The sequence below is a fragment of the Pinus tabuliformis genome, chromosome 1_2, assembly GCF_031772625.1.
Source record: "Pinus tabuliformis cultivar Carrire ecotype Pingquan chromosome 1_2, CPIR1, whole genome shotgun sequence".
Classification (NCBI taxonomy): Eukaryota; Viridiplantae; Streptophyta; class Pinopsida; order Pinales; family Pinaceae; genus Pinus; species Pinus tabuliformis.
In genome coordinates this window covers 957,981,743-957,988,112 of record NC_142298.1, presented here as the reverse complement: position 1 = coordinate 957,988,112, position 6,370 = coordinate 957,981,743, and positions in this window count along the sequence as shown.

Sequence of the window (6,370 nt, the reverse complement as noted above, 5' to 3'; positions counted from 1 at the left end):
AGTATTTTATCATAGGCCAAAAAATTGACTAGCAGTTGTCACTAGGTTTGGAGAACCCATACATTTCTAAGTCGAGGAGGATAAAATAATTTTAAAGTATCCTTCACCTACTTTACATTGACGTATGTTTTGGAATAAGATTTTAACTTTATTTTAAATTATGTAGAAGAAGGAATGTGAGGCTAAAACATATTATTCCAATCATAGGAAAAACTCATAGAACTTGGAGGGGGTGAATTCCCCCTTGTCTAGAAGACTTTGAACTAGAAATGAATAAGGTCGGCAGACACTTCACCCCCCTAAAAGAGGATTTGGACCAGCCAAACAGCGTATTGGATCAACCACTTCTTAATGGTTGAGTAGGTTTCTAAGAAACCATCGAAGGTTTAGGAGTAGAAGAAACTTTAGACTTGGACCATAATATTTTTACCACTAAAATCTCAGGGCACATATAAGTAAGGTGATCTCCCTTGTAAATCCTACAAGGGATCTTAGGCTTAAATATTATCCACCTAGGTCTTTGTAGTATCGATTTCCCCATCATCTCATAGAGGCTAGTTGGTAATCTCTAGTACGACTCATAGTGACTAGACACTTTCCCTTAGTATGATTAAAAATGGTTGGTTGCTTACTTCCAACATAAATCGTAATTATTGGTGGAACACCCCCAACATGACTTGCAGTGATTGGTGACCCATTTCCAACATGACTTGTAGAGGTTGGTAACGTTTTGCTAGTATGAATAGCAATGATTGGACTAGGGAAAATTTTAAGGATGAAATTTTATCTTAAAGTTCAGAAACCATGGCGAATCTTACTAGTCCCAAATATGTAAATTGTAAAATTTTGGATGATATTTTTGTAAAAATATGTAGGTTTCTAATTATTTTATATTAGTATATATAAAATTTTGGTGATTTTTAGGGTAAAATAATTTTATACTATAAAATTTGGGCGAACCAATTTTCAAAAAAATGGAAATTGGAGAATCCTTCTTTTTGGAAAAAGCATGGAAAATTAACCCACCTACGAATATTAGCCCCTAAAATTTTCCATGGATTGGACTTGTGCCCATAACATGAATTGAAAAGGCTACTAAATTTTCTTAAGGCCTTGCTTCTTTTTCTTAGTCCTACTCTTTCTATTCTTTTTAGGCTTCTAGTTACTAGTAGTTAGATTTTCATGAGATGGTTAGAAAACAAGATGAAGTGTTAATGTCCATATGATTCCCTTGAAATAAATTCATTGTCTAATAAGATTCAAGAATGTTAGGAATATTTGGAATGAACCATAAACAAATTGGCAATCCATCATTCAATATAGGAATATTCAAGGTGGCCACTAAGGGGGCTTTGATCTTTCCAAAGAAAAGAAAAGCACAAGGATACCCTTTTGAAGGGATCCCTTGCTTGGTAGCCTCAGGACCTTTGGCCATAATCTACCTTCCAATGGGTTGTTCTTAGTATATTTTTTGATCTAACCCATGATTGTGTTGAAATATATATGGATGAATTTACTGTCTATGGAGACACATTTGAAGAAGTCTTAAATAACCTAGAAAAAATGTTGATATATTGTCAAGAAGCAAACCTCGCTCTCAGTAATGCAAAGTGTCAGATGCTTCTTAATTAGGGGATTGTTTTAGGACATCATGTTTCATGCGAATGGATTAGAGTGGAACTTTCTAAGACAAAAGTCGTTATAAAGCTAGCTACCCCTACTACATAAAAGGATTTTCACGAATTTTTGGGCTATGTAGGATATTATCGTAGATTCATAGACAATTTTACCAAGATAGCATCTCCCATCTTTCATCTTTTAATAAAGCCTGTAGAATTCTCTTGGAATGAGAAATGTCAACAAGCTTTTGATACACTTAAACAAATGTTTTCCACTGTTCTGTTGTGGCCACACCACACTACCCCCCCCCCCCCAACATAATTTTTTCACATAAAATATGGAGACCTTCTATTTTTACATGTTTGAAAATTCCTTTCTTTCTTGGAATTTTGGTGGCTGATGGATTTTCTGACCTTTATTTCTTGGCTTTGGAACTTTTAATTATTCAAGGTTTGATCATGTTTTGGGTATATCCTTCATTATGGTTATTGGAATTTTTATTTTACTCACTTGATTGTGATTCTCTCTATGCTACCCTTTGTGTTCATGACGACACCCTCTTAATGGTCACAACAGGGTGATGTGGCACCTTCTGTTTCCACATCACCTCACATTTGTGTTTGGCTTTGTATGTTGACATCTCTTCCACTACACTTCGCGCATGCCTGCATCATAGAAGATTGTCATTTCCATACCTATTTGTAGATAAAATAATAAATAATTAACATAATATATTTTATGAAATTGTTTTGACAAAGAAAAATTCAATATAAATAGTTGTAAATATACAAAAAAAACATAAAATACAATAAAAAAATGTTATATTTAACACAACTTATATAAATTAACCACTAGGTTATATTAATACATTACATTTTGTTACTACATAATGCAACATATGTAAATAAAACATTTCCACACAAGGGAGAGTCACCATATGAGAAAGTTTGGTATATATAGATATGTGTGTGTGTGTGTTCTAATTACATTGAGGTTGTTAGCACTAGCTTTTTACCTTTCCAAGAGGTCCAAATGTTTTGATGATCAATTGACAACTTCATTTAGAAACAACGAAGGGTTAGGTATTGAGCTATGTTAATTTTTTTTTTTTTTATGGAAGGGTGGCATAAAACTTAAAAATATCTAAAAAGAGTTTATTTAAGCTATATCTAAGCTTTCCCTAAGTTTTGCAGCAAATCAGAAGCTATCGAACGCCTACGACTAGCGCTACAAAAATATTTTGCAATGTGCTATGAAATATTTTTGTAGCACCTATAGAAAGTTTGAAAATACAAAGTTTTAAAACACATTTTCCATCATTTAAAACTCCTAATTTGTTGGTGCTAATTTAACCCATTTTCAAACTTTATTTGACATTTGGAGGGATTTCCAAACCCTAGAGAAGGTTTTAAAACTAAACCCTAAAATTGAAGTTTTTTTTAAAACATCATTTCCAACAAACCCAAAAAACCCTGTTAGAGAAACAAAAATTAGGGTTTATGAAAGAAAAATAAAAAGGTAGCACAAACTGGTACAAGAGGATGAGAAATCAAAGTATATAGCAATAGAATACAAAAAGGAAAAACATTCAAGCAAGAAGACAAAGGATATTAGCAGAGAAGCATATCATAAGGTTTACTACTTTAGAAAACCTCATACTCGACCTACCAATAAGTTAAGGATATATTTTAAAGAAAAGGTTAACCCTAGGCCAAAGGAAATAATAATAATTGATGAAGAGGAAGATGTAGTGTCTTCAAAGGGTAAGAAGGAATCTGCCAAGAAAAGAAAAACATAGTCTGTAAAAAGAGAGAAAAAAGAAACCCTGGCAACTAGCAAAGGCATTCGATAGAGAAGCAGAAGGGTTACAAGGTCAAAATCAAGTCACTATAGGTTGATAATTCTTGCTCAAGTTGTAGCAACCATGAAATAATTACTAGGCCTACCTTTCTCACAAAGCAAGACATGAATCTAGAAAATAGGGCAATTTATTTTGCAGTAAAACCCTAGTTTTGACTAAGTTACTACATCAAGCTTCACTGGATCCTTTTGACAGTCGAGTTAGTATAATCCAGGGCCAAATGAATATATCATCAAGGTTTTTTGCGGATTGCAGGCACGCACATCAAGTTCCTATGGTTTTGGTCAAATAGTCAACAAGAAGGAGAAATGGCAACACTATGTTTTTCCCTGTTTTAGTCACCATATTCAAGCACAGTTTCCGAACAGTTCAAAAGGAATTTTAAAAATCCAAAAGAGATTATTTTGGTAATGGGCTGATTAAAAAAAAAAACCATGTTTCATTTTTTACCCAACTATCATGGTTTGGAAAATACAAAGGAATATTTGAGGGCTATTTTTCCATATTTGTAATTTTGTTTTTCCCTATTTTAGTCACTGTTTTAAAAGAAATTTCCGAATATATGGTTATGAATTTTAGAAAAGCAAGGGATATTGTTTGAGGGAACATACCAAATATCTTGGTAACTACATCTAAAAACCTGATTTTTTGACCCATTTCCCAATTTATTAATTTCTTCATCCCAGCCAAACCCTATTTCAAAATAACCCTTTTGAAGATCTAGCCATTGTTTGAAAACACAGCTAGTTGCTAAGCTTAGTGATTAGGTTATCAGAGAGAGCCCTCTCTAGATTGAATGGGCTAGCCTTCTATTGTAGTTGCTGCAACACCCTCCAAAATGTTGGCTTCCACCCAAATATCAGAGCCTTCCTTGGTATTTTCCTTTTTGTTGCAAATACTAAAGTTCATTTCATGAGGTTTCTTGAAGTTCTTTGGCTCCTCTTGCATGTTGGCTTAACTGTCATCTTTTTGTATGTTTGATTGTCGTACAATGTTTGTGAGCCTTTTGTGGTGGTTTTGAAGGTTGGTCTTTGTGTATAGACTTGTCCCAACCATGTAAACATCTGTTGCATTCATACAAAAAAGTTTTGAGCAATGTCGCACAAGTGTCGTCATGGTTTTCTAAAAGCTTAACTTAAGTGTCGCACTTGTCATATATTTCCATGAGGAAATCACACATAGGAAATGTTTTTTTTGTGTGTTCCGATGATCTATGTTGTTGTGTCACTAAAGTATGCTAAGTGTGTGATCACAGTTGAGTTTTATCATGAGTCCATCACCATTGCCGCACTTGGCCATTTTTCAGAAAATATTTCCGACCAAGCAACTTGGCTTCATCAGGGCCCGACTGAACTGCGCACTACACAATCTTAGACATATATGATGTGACCCTATTGCCTTGAACTACGTAGTGTGTAGTACCTATCCTCCAAGGCTACTTCTCTGCATAATTCCTAAGTCCAACTCCCGACCTTTACCTCCACAATTGTGCAGTTGTGCCTCCTAGTTTGCCTTGCACTACGCACTTTGCATCTTCAACCGTCAAGCCTTTTCCTTTCCGATTGGAATTGCACAATGTGTAGAATCCCAACCTCCCTTGGCCTCCAAAACTACGTAGATTCTTCCTCTAGTGTCCTTTCCCTCAACTGGACCCCACTACTTCCAGAAACTACGTAGTTTCACCTTTCAAGCCTCTCTGATCTGCGCATTGCGTAGTCTCAAAGCCTAAGCTCTCCCCCTGACTATTGGAACTAGACAATGTGAAGTTACTAGTCCCCTTTCCCTGGTATGTGACTTGTACTAGACTCAGTTCATAGATAAGAATGCATCATCTTAGACTAGGGGGTTTTAAGATTGATGTTGTCCTGTCATGAGTGAATTGAAAGAACAGGTACACTATCAAGTCACGGTGAGATGATGAAGAAGGAGAAGAAGGAGGGAAGCACACCTAAAGACTCGCTTACAACTAAACTCACAAGTGGATCTATCAAGAGGAAGCAAAGAGACTCATGTTTACAACTTCCATCCAAGACTTAAGATCATTGAAGACTCCGCATCACCAAGTCATGTAGGGGAGAAGAGAAAGCATATTCAAGAAGACATCTAGCACTCAGCAGCAACAATGACTTAACATTTCCGCATCATTAAGAAGTCCATGTCAGTAGTTTCTTTTCATGTCATGTCATGAGTAGTCATATGCCACATCACTATTATGGACCATGTATATTGTATTCAAATGTATTGTAAAGTGGAAGTCCAAAGGACACACATGAATATGAATATTCATGTAAGTTGAAAAGTTATAGGGAGTTGAAAAATCACGAGTGTAGTCAAATATTCACAAGGGGGAAGCATCACCCCTCTGTTATATATACCCCCTCATTGTATGAGCACAATAATTTTCACCTTGGCTTCTCCCGTAAGGCATTAGAGAGATCAACTAGCTCTTTGACGAGCAAAGAGTGGCTCCAATGTCCCACTACTGGGGCTAGTGATGTACATTGTAAACATGTGTCTTGGAACTTTTCCTTCATAAGATATGCCTTTTAAGGCCAACACGTTTTTCATGCATGGACTATGAATTTGTAAGGCTATTCTGTGGACATTTGTATTTCATGTTTGCTTTCACATGTACTAAGATAGTTGAACAATTTTCGTTATTTTAGTGCTTATCTTATTGAGAATGTGTTGTAATGGTTGTTATTGATGTCCCATCCTTGTGGACTATTCTGTGGGATACTAGACAAATCTTTCCTTGTTTATTGGTTTTATTGACCATTGCATCTGATGTGGACTATTCCATTGGATGTTAGATAGATCTTTCTGGTTCATGTTTGTCTATTCCTGGGTGGTACTATTACCTCTCACCTAGGGGCTCACTTTTCCTTC